This window comes from Ochotona princeps, chromosome 21 (assembly GCF_030435755.1).
Source record: "Ochotona princeps isolate mOchPri1 chromosome 21, mOchPri1.hap1, whole genome shotgun sequence".
Lineage (NCBI taxonomy): Eukaryota > Metazoa > Chordata > Mammalia > Lagomorpha > Ochotonidae > Ochotona > Ochotona princeps.
The window spans coordinates 5,521,476-5,543,778 of NC_080852.1; positions in this window are offsets into that span (position 1 = coordinate 5,521,476).

The following is a 22,303-nucleotide window of genomic DNA, read 5'->3' on the forward strand; positions in this document are numbered from 1 at the left end:
AGAAAAACCCGTATTAATGGTGGGGAAAGCATCTTTTAAAGGTTCCCCTCAAAGATGTTTCTCCATAAACAAAGAAAATTCCTGCTTTCCATGGTACCTGGTCTTGGGACAAAAGGCCAGAAAGGTGTCTCAGGCCAACTTTCTTGGTCCCTTTCTAATGATAAAGAGGCCAGTCTGAAGCCCTCCCCCTTGGCCATGGCTGGAGACAGAATTAGGCTGAGGCTTCAGGTGGGGAATAGAAATGTTAATGTCGCCCTTGTCTCTTGGGGAAGCATTCCTGATAAGTTAAGATATGCACTTGTCTTGGGAGAGGTTCTCTGGTGAATCCAAGACGTGCTGGGGAAAATACCCCTTTATATTTGAGAAAAAAATGACTTGGGGACCCAGAATACCCTAACTGCCTGCTACCCAGCCTAACTCCTCTCACAAAAATGACTTCTAACAGCGAAAAGCACAATTTTAGCCACCTTGGGGTTGCCCAGAGTCATTTGTTTAAATATGCGTGAGCTTATATGCAGATAATAAAACTGGGTGCCTGTGCCCAGTGAGTTTACAGTCTCTAGAAACCCATATAAGAAATAAAAATTTGAAGTTTACAGTGAGTTTACAGTCTCTAGAAACCCATATAAGAAATAAAAATTTGAAGCTTACAAAGCACACAGAAAGGGCCCGAGGTCGTAGCAGAAGAAGGGCTGGGGACTGTAGGAGAGTCATGGGATCCTGGGTGTAATGTTGGGTGGGAGTGCCCAGACAGCTGCCCACAACAGGCACAGTTGTGAGCCTCCTGGGGCAGGGTAGGATTTTGGATTGACGCCTGGAAGGAGGAAAAGCAGAGTTTCAGGGCAAACTCAGCCAAGAGTTTGCCCTGAAAGTGTCTGTTGGAGTTAGCAATGTGCAAGTAAATGGTGGTCCCAGGACAAAGGGTTACCATGGGAGAAGTTAAGTCGGAAACCGTGTTGGAATGGGCTGGGAGAGTGGGACAAGAGGAGCTGTGTGCGCGTGTGCATTCATTCATTCATTCATTCACAAAGCTGCTACTTACGTTTCAGTGAAGACCTGCAGGAAAGTTTTGCTCTGTCAGGACACAGCAGTGAGGTGGCAGTGGGGGAGGTAGTGGAGTCAAGGAGGGGCATTTGTAGAATGAAAACTACTGGAGTAGCTCTGCACACTGCACAGAAGAATCCAGAAGGAGGAAAGAGAGGTTGGTGGGGAGGAGTCTAAACAAAGTAGCAAGGTCCCTGAGAAGAGTTACAGGAGGAGAGGGGTGTCCATGACAGCAAGGAGAAGTGGGGGGACGCTGTGGGAGGACGCTGGGAGCTCTCTGAGGTCAGGGTGCAAGAGGAGGCGAGTGTTGAACCCCGAACAAAACCCGAGTCCTCTTGCTGAGACACAGCAAGCCACTTGGTGATGGTGAGAGAGTGGGTGTTCACTGCAGTGTGCGGGGCAGGGGAGCAGGCAGTTCCCACTCGGGGTCTGAAGTCTGAGTGAGAAATCAGGGGGTGAGTGGTGCTGAAGCACTGTATGTACCGGTCTCTGGGTGGCCCATGGTGTCCGTAACGTTTCTTTTTTAAAATTTTATTACTTATTTTATTTTGTATTAGAAAGTCAGATATACAGAGAGAAGGAGAGACAGAGAGGAAGATCTCCCGACTGCTGATTCACTGCCCAAGAGGCTGCAACAGCTGAACCAATCCGAACCCAGGAGCCAGGAGCCTCTGCCAGGTCTCCCACGTGGGTGTAGGGTCCAGTCTCTACTTTGTGCCAATCTCTATTGATCTCCCAGGCTACAAGCAGGGAGCTGGATGGGAAGTGAAGCGGGGCCGACAGGACACGAACCAGTGCTGGTATGGGATCCCAGCACATGCAAGCCACTAGGCTACCGCACCAGGCCCTTTTAAAATTTTTTATATTATTATTATTTTTTATTAGATATACAGAGAGGAGAAGAGACAGAGAGGAAGAGTGACCTTTCTTTAATCGATCAGGGACAGGACTGCCCATGCTGCGGTGCTGCAGTAGGCTCCAGTCTGTCCAGGTTCTGTGGTTGGGTAGTTGCTCTTACCTTGCTCTGGGCCTCTGGTTCCCTTGAAGCGTCTCAAGGTGGAATCTAGCGACTCGTCCTGGATTTAGTGGCTCAGTCTGTAATGAGGAGTTGATCTGTAATTATCAACATGGAGAAGGAGGAATTGCAAGCTGAAGGAGAGAGACTAGGGCTGGACGGTGTGTGTGTCCAAGGCATCAGGCGCCGGGGCTCAGTTTGAATACTTCAGAGGAAGAATCAGTGAGGGTCGTCGTGCAGCAGGTGTAGGTGACAAGCGAAAGGGGAGGAGTTTCCTGGCTCAGTAAGTGACAAGTTTAGAGACACATTCGGGCAGAAGTGTGTTGTTAGTTTTGTGCATGTTGAGTGTGGGCAGCCAGCGACATTACCAGGTGGAGCTAGGCGTGAGGCTCTGGCGCCTCACATAACTGTGCTGAGAGAGATTTTGCAGTTTGCCTATTTGAAGTCGTGGGTTTGTGTGTCTTTAGTGTAGCCGGATAAGGTCATGCCAGCACCGGAAGTGGGTATAGGAGAAAGCTCTAACAGCCAGTGGAAACGCACGGGTGCTTTTGTCCGTCTCTGCCAGCCCTGCCCGCGCTGCCCCACCTGAAGCGTTTCCCCCAGTCCCTGAGTGACTTTCCTTTTGTGTGGTCTTTATCGTGGTCATCCTGCTTAGAATTGCACCTAGCCACATACACACACTCATACCGTGTTTCTCCAAGGCGCTTAGCAGTGTAGATTTTACTGTTGATTTTGCTCATTTCAAGTAACCGTTCCCTCTCTGGAGTGGAAGCTCTGGGAGGACCTGTCCAGCCAACTTGGCTGGTTGGTTTTGCTGCGTCCTCAGTGTGTGATGACTGGCCCATTATCAGTGTTCAGTATTGTTTGTGATCCCAGTTGAGGTGGAGGAGGCCCCCGCTGGTGCGTTAGGTGTGACTGGCGTGAGAGCCGGTGTCTAAGGGGGGGCGTGTCGGAGCAGGGGCATGCGGTGCTACTGTGACGTTTCCCGTCTTCTGTCTCGTCTAAAAGTGCTGGTAATTTTGGTGACTCACTGAACATGTCTCTTGATTTCAGCCAGCGGTCTCTGTTGGAAATGTTGGCCAGCTTGCTACAGATCTGATCATCTATACGCTGAAGATGTGTAAAATCTGCTACTTCTATACTGACTGTCTTGTGCCGATGGTTGGAAACAATCCATACGCGACTGCGGAAGAGAACGCAGCCGAACTCAGCACCAAAGCCGAAGGTACGAGAGGCCTCGCAGGGTCTTCTCTGCCACAAGGTCGAGTTGTTCTAAGTTAGGAATAAATTATGGAGACTGGTTTGTGGTGTGCCAGCTTTGTGTAGAATTCACAACCCAATCTCACTGTGCTTTTTTGTTTTAATTGTATAGATTTTATTTTTGATAATTTTTACATGTTTGATTAGGGTGTGAAGGATCAAGGGCTAGAGGAAAGTGGGTGAGACCACTGTTTTCACATTCCCTTTTTTTCCTTCCTGTATCTTGGGGGAGAGAAGAGATAAGGGGAGAAGCCCCACGCAGCCTCCCACCCATCCCAGGGTCCCCGATGTGGGGCATGCTCCGAGGGTCCTGCTCAAGTGGTTTTGATGGTTCAACAGTTCTGAATTGCTGCCGACCTTGCCATTCCACGCATGATGAAATCTCTCCAGAATCCACTGACTGACATAGTCCACTTAGAGCCTCTGTTTGCCAAGGTATTCACGGCCAACTCTTTCCTGGGGTAGTTTATCGATTTGTTCTGTCCTCCGTCCTCTGTTCCGGTACCACGTGTCCTCTGCAGGTTCCAGTGTACTGCCATATCCTTCATCTGTATCTGGATGTTCTCCATTGCTTCCTCTAAACCACTGGGGAGGCCCAGCTCTGACACAAGCACTTCACGGTCAGACCATGGAACCTGCAGTTTCCTCCATAGTTGAAATTCTGAGTCCAGCAGTTCAGTTGGGGGGATTTCCCAAAGAAACCTCATCTGAGGTGATCCCCGACCTGATTGCTGTGTGTGCATGCCAATACAGGGTCTGGCACCGTCTGGCACCCCAGTCGGCTTATGCACATGCTGGTGGTTGCAATTGCTGGGTCAGTTCTGCCTCCAGCCTTGTCTTTTACACAAACTAATGAGTGTTGCAGTCCAGCCCAATCCTGCCCACCACACACTCAGCCCTCACACAAACCGCTGGGGGTTGTAACCTAGTAGGAGCGACTTGCAATAACCCCCACCAGGTCTGCCCCCTGCTCTGGTTCCCATGCTTGTCAGTATGTACAGCAGACTGGTCCTGTCTGTCCCACATCCCATTCAGCTCCATACACGTCAATGGGCATTGAAGCCTAGTTCAACCCAACCAGCTCCACTAGCCAGACCACACACGTGCTGGTGGGTGCCACCTTCTGTCTAGCCATGCCTGGCCCAGTCCTGGTTCTCGTGCTCACCAGTCAGAGTGGCAACCCAAGAGGGAGGGTCCTGTTCCTTTGAGTTCTTGGCCTTTTCTAAATGACAACTCCTAAGAGATTTGTGAGTATAAACCATGTGTATATCTTTGGGTGGAATTTGAGATTCCCATTTTGTTTCAGCATGGTTCTTTTATCAACGTGTATCTTTTATCCTCAGCTTTATTTTATTATTATTATTTTTTTTTTTTTGCTTGCTTGTGTATGTAACTATCACTAATACTACAAAAAGGGGAATATAGAGACATGCAAATAAAAATGAGTCATTTGCTTTTTTAAAAAAGACTTATTTATTTTTATTTGAAAAGCAGATATTACAGAGAGAGAGAGGTCTTCCATGTGCTGGTTCACTCCCCCACATGGCCGCAACAGCCATAGCTAAGTTGATCTGAAGCTGGGAGCCAGGAGCTTGTTCTGGGTCTCCCACTCAGGTGCAGGGACCTAAGTCTTTGGGCTGTCATCTGCTGCTTTCCCAGGCCGTTAGCAGGGAGCTGGGGTGAAAGTGGAGCACTCGGGGCAGGAACCACTGACCAGATGGGATGCTGGAGTCACGGGTGGTAGCTTTACGTGCTACACCACAATGTTGACCCTGGATATAGGTCTTTACTTCTTTTTGTTTTCGTTTTTTGAGAGACACAGACATACATGCGGAAAGAAACAGCTCTCGTCTGCTGGGTTATTTGCTAAGTTCTCAACAGTGGCAAGAGCCAAAGCCAGGGACCAGAATCTCAATCCAGGTCTGTCCTGTGTTTGCTCAGCCTAGGGTTATTTGTAGCATGGTGGCCCAATCCTGTGTGCATTTCCTGTCTCATTGCCAGAGCTCTGAAAGGAAAGATTCTAGGTTGTTTTAGCTCTCTGTGAGAATGGAGCTCAAATGAGGGAAATGTACCAAGAGGCCCTTTGAATATTATGCCCTAGGGTAGATGAATGTTTAAACAAACAAATGTTTTAGTCGTTAACTATAGAAGATATGATTATTATATTATCTCTCCATTAGATGAAGTGGTCACTGATGATTTAGGTGATGTGCTTAGCCTGAAGTAACTACACAGTAACAGTAAGTACCCAAAATACCTTAAATCATTTGGACATGTGGGGTCTTTATGATTTTAGCCGTGACCTCCAAGAGTTCAAATTCTTTAGACAAACAACTCAAGGAAAATATTGAGCTCATGTTTCTTTGAACTAAATTGTTCAGATGCCTTAGTCATGGTTTGCATCTTTCTACCTAAAGTTTTACTATCTCAGTAACATTTCACATGGCAGGAAAAGCCACAGTAGCATCTCAACTGTTAATGATTCTCTCTTGGAGTCAGCACTGTGGCTTAGTGGGTAAAACTACCACGTGCGGGTCTGGCATCACATGTGGACACCAATTCCATTCTCAGCTGCTCCACTTCTGTTCCAGCCTTCTGCTCATGTGCTTGGGAAAGCATCAGAGGATGGCCCAAGTGTTTGGGCACCTGCACTCACATGGGAGACCCGTAAGGAGCTTGTGGCCCCTGGATTCAGCCTGGCTCAGACTGGCTCTTACTGCTGTTTGAGGAGTGAACAGGTGGATGGAAGGTTCTCTGTCTCTCTGCCTTTCAAATATATAGGGAAACTGGGAAATAGACTTTACAGAGGTAAAACCGGGAAAGTTTGGGTCCCGGTACCTACTGATCTTTGTGGGCACATTTTCAGGGTGGGTAGAGGCATTCCCCACCAAGAAAGACACCAGCCAAGTAGTGGCTAAAATGTTGCTTGAAGAGATCATACCACGATAATGGGGTTCCAGAAAGGCTAGGATCAGATAATGGTCTGGCTTTCATTAATAAGACCCTACAAGGGCTGGCCCGAGGTTTGAGGACTGATTGGAAGTTACATTGTGAATATAACCCACAGAGCTCAGGGCAGGTAGAGAGAATGAACAGAACTATCAAGGAGACCTTACTAAATTAGCCTTCGAGACTGGTGGGGACTGGGTGACCCTCCTTCTCTTCGCCATCTTCCGGGTTCAGAACTCCCCTTACATGCATGGATTGACCCCATTTGAAATTATGTACAGGGCTACGCCCCTATCATCCGGCAGGCCCTCTCCATGGATGAAAATAATGTGGCTCCAAATTACCTGGCCTGCATACAAGCACTGCTTAAAGTACAGCAGGAGATTTGTCCTCTAATACAGGCTTATTATGAAAAGGATAAAAATCCGAGCCTGGAACACGGCATTGTCCCAGGGGACTGGGTTTAGGTATGACTACACCGAGACAAGACCCTCAAACCACGTTGGAAGGGCCCTTATGTCGTGCTTCTCACCACCCCTTCTGCCCTTAGGTCGACAGAATCAGGCCATCGGTGCATCACTCACACACCTGGAAGGCCGCTGCTCCCGCTCCCAAACTGGAGACCGACATCCCATGGAAGGCACAGCGGCACCCGAGCAACCCGCTCAAACTCAGACTGGTGGGAAATGCCGAGGCGCAGCAATGCGCTACAGGCAGACAGCCCGTGCGTTCCTCGGATTCATCCTTGCAACCCTTGCAGCCCTAGTCTGTAAGACTACTGCTGACAGTCCTCATCAGCCTTATAACATCACCTGGAAACTAAGAAACGGCCACACCCATGAGGTTCTAAACTGGACCTCTGCCTTACAACCTCTCGATTCATGGTGGCCGGACTTATACTTTAGCCTGAGAGAGTTAACTATAAAAGAATGGTCCCCAGACAGTGTACGCCGTGCAGGTTTTTATGCATGTCCTGGATACACCAGAGAGACTTACAGTACATGCGGAGGAGTGCCTGACGCTTACTGTAAGAGTTGGAGCTGTGTGACCTCCACTGATGGAATCCAGAAATGGACCGGCACTAAGTCTGATTTAATCCAACTCTCTTTTGTCCACCCAATGGAACCAGCAGCACGGTCATCCTTCTTCCCTTCCGGGACTGGAAATTCTTGTGGCAGGTCCCAGTGCGACCTGGTAAAAGTTAAATTCACTGAGCAGGGAAAAAGAGATAGGAGGTGGATATCCGGATTAACCTGGGGGATTGTGATATATGGAGCTTACACCAACAACCCCAGTGGGATCCTCCTCATATCTCAAACAATTGAGCCCATCACTCCCACGAGAGCAATAGGCCCAAACCAAGTCTTAGATCCAGAAATCAGGAGACACAGCACAACCCTCCCTCCTTCTCAAACCACCATCCCTCCTTCACAGATCATGACTACAGGGACGGGGCATCCCGAAGCCTCTCAGACCATGATCCCGACAGAAAGGAGGCAGCCCGAAGACCCCTCTGTCCTGATCTGGAGCCAAAGAGAGGACAATCCTCTCTGGAAGATGATCGGTACTTTGTATAACGCCCTCAATGCCACTAGTCCTGACCTTACTCAGGGGTGTTGGTTGTGCTACAGTGTATCTCCTCCGTTTTATGAGGTTATTGGGATTAACTCTACCTGGAACCAATCAGCAGTAGCCCCAACTAACTGGGATGACAAGAGGCCCCCACTGACTATGACACAAGTAATTGGACAAGGGTCCTGTATCGGGAAGGTCCCAAAGGACAGGCAAGGACTTTGTTCTTCAATAACAAACCTCACTGGCTCGGCTAAGGCTAGTTGGTTATCTCCTAGTTCTGGGGGTTGGTGGCTTTGCTCTCGCACTGGACTGACCCCACACCTCTCAACTGCTGCCTTTAATGCAACCATTGAATTTTGTGTGACTGTGATTGTTCTCCCCCGCATTCTGTATCATACAAAGGACGTGTTCCAACGTTGGGACCCGGACTCCACCCTAAGGTACAAGAGGGAGCCCAAAACCACCTTGACTGTGGCCAGTTTGATCAGTCAGGGACTTGCGAGGGCGGGAAAAGATAGCACATCCTTAGTCACTCAGTCCGAGGCACTCAGCTCCTTACAAGCAGCAATTCGTGAAGACCTAAAACGAATGGAATGGCCCATCAACCGCTTAGATCAGTCCCTCACTTCATCATCTGAGGTGGCCCTACAGAACCGTAGAGGATTAGACTCGTCCCTAAGGCAAGGTGGTCTTTGCGCTGCGTTGGGGGAAGAGTGCTGCGTCTATAGAGACTATACCGGGGTAGTGCGCAAAAATCTGCACGAGCTCCGGGATCGTCTGGAAAAAAGAGGAAAGGAGCTAGAATCCGGAACGTTTGGATCGTGGTTCCACCAGACCCCATGGCTAGCCACACTGTTGTCCGCTTTGGCAGGGCCCGTAGTTATCCTGCTTCTGTTGCTCACAATTGGGCCCTATATCCTGAAGAGACGGCATCAACAGAGTCCAGTTGCTGGTCCTTACACAGCAGTACCTACCACTACCCCACACTGAGGAAGATTCCTCAGTATAAAACGGCAAAGGGGGGAGTGTTAGGCCCCTTCCTGCCAAGAAACTGCTACTAAGGATGAGTTGGGACCATTAGAAAATTCCACTTTAGTGATAAACATGTTTTTTCTCTATGTCTTGTGCCTTATCTAAGTGACCAGTGTCACAAGCCTTATTAATAGTGACCAGTGTCGCGAGCCTTATCGATAGAATACACCTGGGTACAGGTGGACGGTGGCACAATTGTCTGGTTCCAGGAACTGGTTGAGCTGATAATACCCGGAACCCATAAAGATGACGTGTTTGAAGTATATTACTCTTTAAGCTGATTGCTGTGTTTGGATTTGCTGATGCGTTTAAAGTATGTTACTTTTTAAGCTGATTGGTGTGTTTGGATTTGCGTGGGCTATGATGCATGTAACGGCCAAAAGGGCCTATATAATTACTGGCTTTTCTCTGGTTTAGGGCCCGGCCCCTCCTTGGTTGGCTTGTGTGCCCCGAGAACGGTCTGACCCCAGCATGCTGAAACAATAAACTCTGCTTGCTTTTGCATTACCAGTGAGGCTCTTTGTCGTTTTTGGGGAATTGGCAAAAAATTAGCATCCAAGCCTTGTTTAGGTGTGGGAGGGAGGGAGGGAGTTTGTTCCGATCTCAGAGCAAAAGCATGAGTAGCATCTGGATAGTTCCGAGGAGCCAAGGCCTCTGTGTAAGCATCACAGCTAGGGACAGCTCAGGGATAAAAGAACAGCCAGGATTTGAACCAGTGCTTTCAAATGGGAAGGCACCCTGTAGCAGTGATGAAAAGAATGAAGCCTATAAATACTGTAGGCTTGTTCTGTTTGTATTATGTCAACAGATAAGTTATGTATATGTCAAAATATGTTCTGAATCGAACTTGGTTTCTACACTGTTGTCAATCAATCCAACCCTCTGTCATCTTTGATTCCATTGGGTTTTTTTTTTAAGTTTATTTACTCTTTTTGTAAAAAGATATTTTTATTGGAAAGGTAGATTTACAGAAAAAGAAAGACAGATCTTCTGTCTGCTGGTTCACTCCTCAAGTGGCTGCAACAGCCGGAACTGTTAGGAGCCCAGAGCTTCTTCCAGGTCTCCCACGTGGGTGCAGGTTACCAAGTGTTTGGGCCATCTTCGACTGCTTTCCCAGGCCAAAGCAGGGAGCTGGATGGGAAGTGAAGTAGCCAGGACACGAACTGGCACCTATATGGGACCTTGATGCATGTAAGATGAGGCGTTGAGCCACTAGGCTACTGTGCCAGGTCCTATTTATTTACTTTTAAAGTTAGAACTATAGGCAGAGAGAGATCTGACCATTGGCTCACTAACCGGATAAACACAGTGTCCAGGACTGCATCAGGCTAAAGTCAGGAGTCTAGAACATCTGATTCCCCACGTGAGTGGCAGGGGCCCAAGCATTTAGGCTATGCGCTACTGTTTTCCCAGGAACATCAGCAGTTATATCCCTCAAAAGTGGAATAATCAAGAGTTGAGTGGATGATCATGTTGGTTGTGTATGTGACAAGCAGCGACTCAACCCACCGCACCACATTTCTGCTCCTGGCATTAATTCTACTGTTGCTCCCCTGTAAATGATTAATAGTCTTTTGAACCTGAACCAAATCACCATAGTACTTCCTTCAGAACCTTCCCATGTCACCCCAGAGGCGCTCACAGGAGCATGTCCTGCTGTGGAGTGCCCAGGTTTGATTCCCAGCTCCATCTCCTGACCACAGGTTCCTGCCCATGTAGATTCTTGGGGAATCTCTCAAGGAACTGTGTGCCTGGCTCCAGACCCAGTAATAGTGGGCATCTGGGGAGTGAACCTGTGGTTGGTTGGTAGCTTTCTGTTTCTCTGCCATGTGTGGTTTTTTTTTTTTTTTTTTTTTCATTTTGTTTTTATTTAAGAGGCAGAGAGAGAACTCGTACTCATTGTTCACTATGCCGAATGCTCACAACAGCCCTGTAGGGACCAAGGCCAGGGGCCCAAAACTCCATGAGGTCTCCCAGTGTGGTTGGCAGGAGCCCAGTCGTCACTTGAGCCATAACCATGACCTCCCCTGGATCTGCATCAGTCGGATGCTGGAGTCAGGAGCAGAGCCAAGAACCCAGCCTGGTTCTCCATTGGGGAAAGATGGTATTAACAGCTAGGTCAGATGTTTGCCTCTGCTGTGTTTTCTACCTGGCTTCTAGAAGGTAATCTTCCCGAGAGAAGTGATGTTGCCTCATTTACTCTAGAATGGTACCTTACATATAAAAAAGTTCTCAAGAACTATTTAAGTGAATAATTTGCGTTTGTTTATGGTATAGTCTGTCCATGATTAAGTTGACACCATATTACTTCATTTTTGTTTTATTAAGTTGCTTTTATTGATGACAGTAAATTATTCAAAGCTTTTAGAAAGTGATTTATTTTTGAAAAAGCAGAGCAACAGATAGAGGAAATGTCAGAGACAGCAGGAGAGAGAGTCACCTCCTATGTGCTGGTTCACTCCCATTGTCCACAACAGCTGGAATAGGGAACTCCATCTTGGCCTCCCATTTGGGTAGCAGGACCAGTGTACGTGGGCCGTCCTCTGCTACCTTCCCAGAGGCGTTGGCAGGAAGCTGGAGCGGAAGAGGAGCAGCAGTGCTGTTATCTGGTATGTTAGCATTGCAAGTGGCAAGGAAATCACAGCACCATAATGCTGGCCCTGGTTGTTTTAACTTTTTATTGAAATAAATGCACAAGTCATAAAATGTAACTTGATGACATTTTCCAAAGTAAAAGCCTCTGAAATCTTCCAGATGAAGAAGTAGCAGCTGGTGCTGTGGCATAGCCAGTAAGGCCACCTGTAACACCAGCATCCTTTATGGTGCTGGTTTGATTCCCACCTGCTCTTCTTACAGTTCATCTCCCTGTTGGTGGCCTGGACGACAGCAGAGCCTGGAAAGGGTTGCCTAACTCAGCCCTGGCTGGTTTTGCCATCTCAGGAGTGAACCAGCAAACCTCTCTCTCGCTAGCTCTTTCAGGTAAATAAAGTCTTAAAATAAAAAATAGAACCAGATTAGCATTTCAGAGCTCTCCCCGCCCCCAACATAGAATCTTAGTCATTGTCCAGTGGAATGTTCTGATATTGCCACTTTATGTCTGGTTTCTGCATTCAGCGTTCTGCTTGTGAGGTTTATCTGGGTTGTTGCAAGCAGCAATCCAGTCCCTTCATTCCTGTGGTGTTTTGTTGTGTAAATTATTATTATCTTTGGTCCTGTTAATGGTACATTTGAGGTTTTTGTTTGTTTTTCCAATTAAGTCTCCTAGCAGTATTACTGCTGTGATTATTAGTAGCATTTATGTAAAAATCACTGTTGTTTTCAGTTAACAACGTTATAACCGCCCCCCAAGGTTTAATAGTCTGTCTCTTCCACCCTTCAAGTGCAGTGGAAAATGGGGTGTCTCTTCCAGTGCCTCCCCAGGGTCCCCATTTCTCTCTGTTGTTCTCAGTTGAGTGATTAGCCTGTTCCTTCCCAATTACTGTGGACCAAAGCATGATATATTCTTTTACCCAAGCCTGAGTTAGACACTGTACTTAAAATGAGACTTTCTGAGGGAGCCAGTCTGGACAGACATGGAGAGTGGAGTAAGTTACCTGGAGAATGAAGGCAGTAATGCATCCAGAATGGGAGGAAATGCTGAGTGAAAGTGAACAGAAAACCCTAACGTGTACTGCCATTTTCTTTCCCTGTCTCTCCCACTGCCCATCTCTGCCTTCCTGCCCAGGGTGACGTCACTGACTGGAGCTTAAAGCCTTGGGGAAATGCTCATTCTGTGGAGACCAGGAGCGGAAGGAGATGCGCTGGTACTTGGGAGACAATTACTTGGAGGGCCCCACATCCACAGGTGTAGATCATCCAATACTGTGGCCTCTGTCTAGCCCTTCAGAGTCCTTCTGTTCAAGTTCATTTTCTTCCACATCTAAGAATTTGTCACAGGGAACACCTCTGCATTGTGAAACACTGAGTTTGGCATTCAGCCCTGTATCCTTCAAGCCTATGCCCCGATACATCAGCGCTTCATGTTACTAAGGCTCTCAGAAGCACGTCAGCCTCTCTGTGCCCAAACAACATACTTTTTGTTTTAATAATCTCTCCAAGGAATACATTATTTCCCACTTTAACCACAAACCTACATAGTTCCATTCCAATCAACCCATCCCAAACTCTTCCTCTTGCCTGCCTGTTAACATCCAACTCTGGGGCCCGGCGGTGTGGCCTAGCGGCTAAAGTCCTCGCCTTGAACGCCCCGGGATCCCATATGGGCGCCGGTTCTAATCCTGGCAGCTCCACTTTCCATCCAGCTCCCTGCTTGTGGCCTGGGAAAGCAGTTGAGGACGGCCCAAAGTATTGGGGCACTGCACCCATGTGGGAGACCTGGAAGAGGTTCCTGGTTCCCGGCATCGGATTGGCACAGCACCGGCCGTTGTGGCTCACTTGGAGAGTGAAACATCGGATGGAAGATCTTCCTCTCTGTCTCTCCTTCTCTCTGTATATCTGACTCTGTAATAAAATAAATAAATCTTTAAAAAAAAAAAACCCAACTCTGCTGTTTCCATACTTGCCATGGACAAAAAGTACACAAATCAGTACATTGTTGTCATCAATTTGGCATCTCTGCATGATTGTCATTTCTTCCACTTCTGGAAGACAATTCATTAACTTGTCTAGTAATTTGTTTTCTTTAATTTTTTTTTTTTTTACTTTTGATGTTTATGTGGCTAACAAGGATGCGTGCCAGTGAGGACCACTGATTAGAGTGGGGAGGGAAGGGTTGAGGCATTGGGAAGGGTCACAGGACAAACACTTCCAATTCTCCTTTTCTTCCATTTTCTCTATTATCTGAAGGAGGGGTGAGATGGGGTGCTCCCATCTGGACAGGGGATGTCCACTTGATGTCTTAGAAACCCCACTATAGAAAAGAATGTTCTGAAGGTATTGTTGAACAGTTTTTTTTTTTTTAAGATTTATTTGTTTTATTGCAAAGTCAAGATATACAGAAAGGAGGAAAGACAGAGAGGAAGATCTTCTGTCTGATGTTTCACTCCCCAAGTGACCACAATGGCCGATGCTGAGCTGATCCGAAGTCAGGAGCCAGGAGCCTCTTCCTCCAGGTCTCCCACACAGGTGCAGGGTCCCAAAGCTTTGGGCTGTCCTCGACTGCTTTCCCAGGCCACAAGCAGGGAGCTGGATGGGAAGCGGGGCTGCCGGGATTAGAACTGGCGCCCATATGGGTTCCTGGCTCATGCAAGGCGAGTGCTTTAGCTGCTAGGCCACGCCGCCAGACCAATTTATGAACACACAGACAGCTGATGAAGACACACATTATTTTTCAACTCTAATTTAGAATACAGATTGAGAAGCAGAGAGAGAGCACTTTAACAATGCAAGACTGTATGTGATGAGTTTGTAATTTCCATGTGCAAAGAAATCTTGGGCAAATTGCAGCCTTACAAAAAAGGCAGATCTATTTTGGTGAGGACATATACATCTCAGCTCAGTGAAGTTTCTTCCCAATGATGGGATGCTGTGTCCATCCTACATGTCTGGACCGTACAGGTTTGTAAAATATAATCCATCTCCTATTTGGCAGTACAGACGTACAGATCACAAGCTAGCTTCTCTAAAGCAATGTTCCTATTTGTGTGTCAGGTGGAGAAATTGATGGTTTAGAGTCCTAGGAAATCACTATTACTGCATCATTGATTTGCTCCTTGGGTCCCAAACCTCAGAAACCACTCTCCCTTGCCAAGCCATACCGGGGCAAGCCCTCCGTTTGCCAAACCAGCAACACCGCCTGCTGTCTCTGAAGTGCACACCTCTCTCCCTTGAGGGCTGCCGCAGGGTGCCTGAGCACGGCTGGGGCCATGGTCTCTCTGAATTTGTGACTTGTACAGTTTCTTGTGCACAGACTGGGATCCTGTCCCTGTGCCTAATGTACTGTTTTCCATTTTCCACACACCCATTCCAGATGTGACTTAAAGCCCTCCCTGTGGCTGGTCTGACCACTATGCCGGTTAAATATGTGCTTCCAGCCTCTGCTGGACCCCCTCAGCATGCTGCTGGGCAGGGGCAGGGACAGAGGCGGGAACCCCCCATCACCTGTGAAATGGCCGACACCCCAGGGGAATGAAAAGGTATATTTTGGAGGATGAAGCTTCCGGCCATCGAGGGTATCCTGAGCGCCTTCTTGTCTGCTTCTGGATGGGAGGCACTGTGGCTGACAGGGATGGACCTATGGGGTAATGAAGGAGCCGCTGAGAAGTGAGTACTGCTCTGTGAAATGTGTGGTTATTTTGGTTGGCTGGCTGGTTTTCGTTTTTTGTTTTTTTCTTTTTTCCTTTTGCTGATGAATATATCTAAAGGTTTGAACTGCTGTTGATATTCTCTGGACCTGTTGTGAGATAGGCTGCTTTGGGTATGAACTTTTCCCATCAAGGTGGCCTTGACTTGTAATATACTGATGAGTGAGGGCAGTATTCATGTGTCTGCCTTGAGCTACCTCCCACGTGCACCTGCTCCATCTCTGCAAGTTACAGAATGAAATGTGAGAAATTTTACTTTTCCCATGCTTCCTGTTTGTTGTTCACCAGACAGGTGTAGCTAATTCGCTCAAGTCCTCCTTTACTTATTTCAGAAAGTTTTGGATGGAGAGAGAGAAGAAAGAAAGTGCCTGGGGTTGGGCAGGGGGCAGAGCAAGAGGGATAGGGAGAGAGAGCGAGCCAGAGAGAAGCTGGGGGAAGAGAGGGCACAGAGAGTGCGGAAACTGCAATCTGCCGATTCAGTCCACAAACGCCTGGGCCGGGAGAGGAGCCCAGACTGGGAACCCGGCCCCGATCCCTTGAGACGTGAGAGCTTGAGTCAGGAGGCAGAGCAGGGATCGAAACGCAGCTGCCTTGGGCAATATTGGCCACAGGTATGCTCAGCAATAGTCGAAGAGCCCACCCCTCCCAAATCCTCTTGGTCTTACTGGTTCATTTTTCCAGAGCTGGACAGTATAGCTATGTTTTAGGAAACTGCTTTGTGGAAAAACAACTTTTGGAGCAAAAGGACTACGAGGTGATAAATTACATCACCGTAGCATGTGGCTTGTGCTGTATACAAGGGGACTTGCTGGGTACTCTGGAGAGTACTTCCAGGATTACCACCCTCAGAGTGTGCCTGCTGCATCAGAGTGGGTTTTACCTAGAGTGTTGTGTTTGCTGCGAGCCATGGGAAATGTAGAAAATGCTATTTGTGGTATTACTCAGGGATTCCTGCTTCCTGGATCGGTGTACTTATTATTATGTGTTTGTTCCTTGTTTACTCAAGACATCCATGTGGCGACAGGCTTCGGGCTTACCTCTCCTTGGATGGTCCCAGGAGGAGCGGATGTCCCAGACCCTGCCTGACAGGGTTAGCTTTATTGCTCATTGGAAACTGCCAGAGGGTTCTTGGTATGTTCTGACGTGTTTATTGTCTTAACAACAGCGTGAATGCATTCTCATCCATTCATATTTCTGAGTTCTTTGTGTTGTTCAAAAATAAAATATTTTGATGATTTCAATAAGAGTATTGATTTCTTTGTCCAAGTGGATCAGGGTGTGGTTCTTTTTTTTTTTTTTTTTGAAGATTTATTTATTTTTATTACAAAGTCAGAAATACAGAGAGGAGGAGAGATAGAGAGGAAGATCTTCCGTCCAATGATTCACTCCCCAGTGAGCCGCAATGGCTGGTGCTGTGCCGATCCGATGCCGGGAACCAGGAACCTCTTTCGGGTCTCCCACACGGGTGCAGGGTCCCAAAGCTTTGGGCCGTCCTCGACTGCTTTCCCAGGCCACAAGCAGGGAGCTGGATGGGAAGTGGAGCTGCCGGGATTAGAACCGGCGCCCATATGGGATCCCGGGGCGTTCAAGGCGAGGACTTTAGCCGCTAGGCCACGCTGCTGGGCCCCGGGTGTGGTTCTTAAGGTCCTCATGAAAGCTGGGGGAAACGTCTTGGTCCTGTTTCTGAGACAGTCAAGGTTTGTAAAACAGTTGTTGCCGCTAGCTTGTTGGTGGGAGAAGGTCAAAAATTAGCTTTTGGAGGCAGGACTTATAGTGAACCTATCAAGTGAGATACACCTTAGGCACTAGAATCGTGAAATAGAGGGTTAGGCTGCTGCCTGTCACTGGCTTCCCATATGGGCACTGCTTCAAGTTCCAGTGGCTGCTCTTCTACTCCAGCTCCCTGATGGTGTGCCGTGCTTGCTGGTAATAACGGTCGTGGATCTAGCTCTGGGGTGGTGAGCAACCGTTGCTCCTAATGCATTATGGCTAACTGGACTTTTACAGTATTATATTTTCTGTGTTTAGAAGGAATATTTTTAATTCTGCACTTAAATTCAGATGAATTTGCTTCTTGCAATAAGCTTTTTAATTATATTGGAAGTTCCCATCAGTGAGACTTAAAGTTTAGATGATCTTTATAGTGGATCCAGAACAAATATTCTCAAAAATTACTGAAATGAGAAATCCGAGAGATAAAAAATGGACCACGAAAAAAAAAGGGGGGCCAGTGGCGTGGCCTAGCGGCTAAAGTCCTCACCTTGAACGCACCGGGATCCCATATGGGCACCGGTTCTAATCCCGGCAGCTCCACTTCCCATCCAGCTCCCTGCTTGTGGCCTGGGAAAGCAGTCGAGGACGGCCCAAGGCTTTGGGATCCTGCCCTGTGTGGGAAACCTGGAGGAAGTTCTTGGCTCCTGGCTTTGGATCGGCACAGCACCGGCTGTTGTGGTCACTTGGGGAGTGAATCATCGGACGGAAGATCTTCCTCTCTGTCTCTCCTCTCTGTATTTCTGACTTTGTGATAAAAATAAATCTTTTTTTAAAAAAAGGAATTGGATGGATAAAATTCTCAGTAAGGACTGTTCACAGAAGCAATTGTTATGCATATGTGGTTGGATAGCCACAGGCACAAGTAGTCCCTTTTCCCACTGGATGGGATTCTGATTCAGATAGAGTAAGTTGTACAAAGATGAGGATGCAGACGGAAATAAGACCTGCAAAAGCTTGTCACTGTTGTTCACATCAAGGTCTACTCCAAGGCATTTTTTCCTTCTTTTTCCACAGGCACAATACTCCTCCTACCTCTCCAGATGTGTGGAGGGCAGAATTCAACCAACCTGTGGGAGAACTCTAGACCTGTGTCCAATTGGAATTGTCTCTGATGAGACCAATAGTATCAATGATTCAGCCTACACATACCACAGATTGACATCTGATAGTTTTGGGGATGTAGAAAACTTCATCACTGGTTGACATCAAGTTGGGTAGAGACCTGTGCCCTGGTACAAATAGTAATGCCCTTCACTTTGGTGTGTCTGAACCTGTCCTACACTGCTGACCAACCATCATGGAGCTTGTAAGTGCCACGGTGTTCTGACTCAGATGTGTAACTCAACAGGAGTCCCAAGGGAGTATCTCATGAATTCAAGGTTTGAAACCAAGTAGCAGGGTTCAAGTCTACGCATCTGGTGTTACTCACCAACAAAACTGATCAGATTCATCCTATGTACTATAATCAACAAAGATTCAGTGGTTATTCTGGTGGAAGGGAGGGCCCATGCAACTTGATACCTCCAGCCAGATAGCTTGAAAAACAGAATGATCTTAGATATATTGGCAAAATAGGGCAGTGTTTGTGTCAAGCTGGGAAAACAATGTTTTAACTTTATGACTAATAATTCTGCACCAGATGGATCCATTCCTACAGCCTTACGTGTTCTAAAAGTCTGACCTAAAGAACTGCTCAAAATCCAGGAACTAATGATTCTTTATGGGATGATTTGAGGACTGACTTGGAAAAATGGAAGGGAAAGGCACTTTGAATTAGAACCTCTCTCCTGCTGGCCCAGCTGGGCATTCTAACTGCTGCAGGATGTTGTGGTATCCCTGTGGAAGAGTTCTTGCCCAAAGATTAATAAAGGTAGCAACAGATAAACTTATGTTATTAATGTATCAGTAAAACAATACAATGCTGGGCCCGGCGGCGTGGCCTAGCAGCTAAAGTCCTCGCCTTGAACACCCCGGGATCCCATATGGGCACCGGTTCTAATCCCAGCAGCTCCACTTCCCATCCAGCTCCCTGCTTGTGGCCTGGGAAAGCAGTCGAGAACGGGCCAGTGCATTGGGACCCTGCACCCACGTGGGAGACCCGGAAGAGGTTCCTGCTTCCTGGCATTGGATCGGCGCGCATCGGCCCGTTGTGGCTCACTTGGGGAGTGAAACATCGGATGGAAGATCTTCCTCTCTGTCTCTCCTCCTCTCTGTATATCTGGCTTTCCAATAACAATAAATCTTTAAAAAAAAAAAACAATACAATGCTGTCATAGATGTAGATTATAAAGAAGGTACTCTTAAGAAAGTTTAATGCCAGAATATAAAATGAAAATTGACACCAAGTAATAGAGAATAAGAGCTAAATGTGAGCAACTGATCATAGTGTATTTTCATAAAATTCAGCATAATACTAGGCCTCAGTAGCATATAAAGTGAATTTCAGACAAACAAAACATTGGCCAACTGCTGAGCTTGGTTGCAAATGATGCACCACTTATCATTCTAAAACAACGCTCTCATATTTCAGCTCCTGGAACTGTGCTACTCTTGGAGTTAGCACAGTGTAACTGCCCTTCCCTTGTCCTAGGTCCGTCTGGCAACACCCGCCTGGTCCCCTTCCCTCATCCTCCGTTAGGTACCATGTGGGACTGAGATTGTTATCTTCCAATTTTCTCAGACAACGAGAATCAGGGGGAAGGGATACAGACAGAGGTACGGTAGAGATAAAAGCAGCTGAATTTCTGAGCGTGGTGCTTGGTTCTACTGGCTGGTCACCACTGTTGAGATCGGATATCAGCAAACACCTCGCTTTCTGTTTCCTTCACGAATTGAAGGCTAGGCACTTGGTCTCAGGTAGGCTTATTTCCCACAAAAAGCCCACTTTCAATAAAAAAGAAAACTACGTAAAATATATGGCTTTGAACAACCTTATACAAACAATTTAACTCACACAAAACCAGCCAACCACAAATTACATGTTGTGTTAAACCATATTTCTAACATTGCGTGGCAAACATGATTTGTTAGTTCATGAAATGGGCTAAATACATGTAAAAGGGTTAAAATAACAAGGTAAATTCTACAAACACATGGATTAAATGTAAAAATCTAACAGAAAGATGCCCAAGAATTTCACAAGTATGTAAGGAAATAAACAACATATTTCCAGGGCCTTGTGCGGTAGCCTAGCAGCTAAAGTCCTCGTCTTGCACACCTGGGATCCCATATGGGCGTCAGTTCTAATCCTGGCAGCCCCACTTCCCATCCATTTCTTTGCTTGTGGCCTGGGAAAGCAATTGAGGACTGCCCAGTGACTTGTGACAATGCACTCATGTGGGAGACCTGGAAGAAGCTCCTGGCTCCTGGCTCCGGATCAGCTCAGCCATGGCTGGTGCAGCCACTTGGGAAGCGACGCAGTGGACAGATCTTACTGTCTCTCTGTCTGACTTTCCAATTTAAAAAAAAATATTTTTTTTAAAGATTTGTTTTTATTACAAAGTCAGACATGCAGAGAGGAGGAGAGACAGAAAGATTTTTCGTCCGATGATTCACTCCCCAAGTGAGCCGCAACAGCTGGTGCTGTGCCAATCCAAAGCCAGGAGCCAGGAGCTCTTCCAGTTCTCCAACGCGGGTGCAGAATCTCAAAGCGGGATGTCCTCGACTGCTCTCCCAGGCCACAAGCAGGAAGCTGGAAGGGAAGTGGAGCTGCCGGGATTCCAGTGTTCAAGGCAAGGACTTTAGCTGCTAGACCACGGCATTGGGCCCTCCCCCCAAAAAAAAATCTTTTCAAAAAAGAAAAAACATATTTCCAAACATCCAGGAGTCCACAGAAGAAGTAACAGTGAAAATGAGAAAAAGTTGAAAATACTAGTAAAATACAAAAATTCACGGAGTCAGCATCATGGCTCAACAGGCTCATGGCTCAACAGGCTAATCCTTCATTTTTTTTTTTTTTTAAGATTTTATTATCATTGGAAAGCCGGATATACAGAGAGGAGGAGAGACAGAGAGGAAGATCTTCCGTCCAATGATGCACTCCCCAAGTGAGCCGCAAGGGGCCGATGCACGCCGATCCGATGCCGGGAACCAGGAACCTCTTCCGGGTCTCCCACGCGGGTGCAGGGTCCCAAAGCTTTGGGCCATCCTCGACTGCTTTCCCAGGCCACAAGCAGGGAGCTGGATGGGAAGTGGGGCTGCCGGGATTAGAACCGGCGCCCATATGGGATCCCGGGGTGTTCAAGGCGAGGGCTTTAGCCGCTATACCATGCCACGCCGCCAAGCCCTAATCCTTCATTTTTCAAGTGTTGGCAGGCCAATGGGTGCTGCTGGTGTCCCAGCTGCTCGAGTTCTCATTCAGCTCCCTACTTACGGCCTGGGAAAGCAGTAGAGGATATTCTAAGTATTTTCAATTTGGAACCCAAATGGGAGGTATACAAGAAGCTCATGACACCTGGCTTTTCCTCAACTTAGCTCCAGCTGTCCCAGCCATTTGGGGAGTGAAACCAGTGGGTGGTAGATCTTTCCCTTTCTGTCTCTCCTCTCTGTAAATCTGCCTTTCAAATACAAATACATAAATGTTAAAAATATGTATTCATACAATACAAATACAACTTATAGTTGTAAATGTGTATATTTTAAAAAGAAAAATACCTAGTACCAGAAAGCTTAAGAAACCGTAAGAAACACAAAATGGGGCCCAGTACAGTAACCTAGTGGCTAAGGTCCTCACCTTGCATGTGCTGGGATCCCATATCAGTGCCAATTCACATTCTGGCTGCTCCACTTCCCTTTCAGCTCCCTGCTTGTGGGCCCAGAAAGCATTTGAGGACGGCCCAAGACCTTAGAATCCTGTGCTCTGAAGCTCCTATCTCCTGGCTTTGGATTGGCTCAGCTCTGGCCATTGTGGCCGCTTGGGGAATGAATCATCAGACAAAAGATCTTTCTCTTTGTAAATCTGACTTTCCAATAAAAATAAATCAATCTTCACAAATAAAATAGACTTCATGTGTAAAACATTCATATGAATTTATTTAAAAATTACAAAACGAGGAAACCTAACCCAGAACATATGTGAAGAAATACTGAAGTGAAAAAAAAAATTGTGGTGCAATGTCCCATGTCCACCAGCAAGAAACATGACTGTGAGATGACCCTGTGCCTTAAAGAGCACTCATGTGTTCTGACAGTTCATAGCTTATTGCACACTGAAGGATGCAAACTGTGCTATTAGGAATTCCTTGAAAGCCAACAGGAACTGACCATTCTGTCCACCAAGACCCTACACTCTGGATGTTTCCATGCTTCTGGAAAAGCAATGTCCACCTGCAATACAAGCAAACCTTGCTCTGGT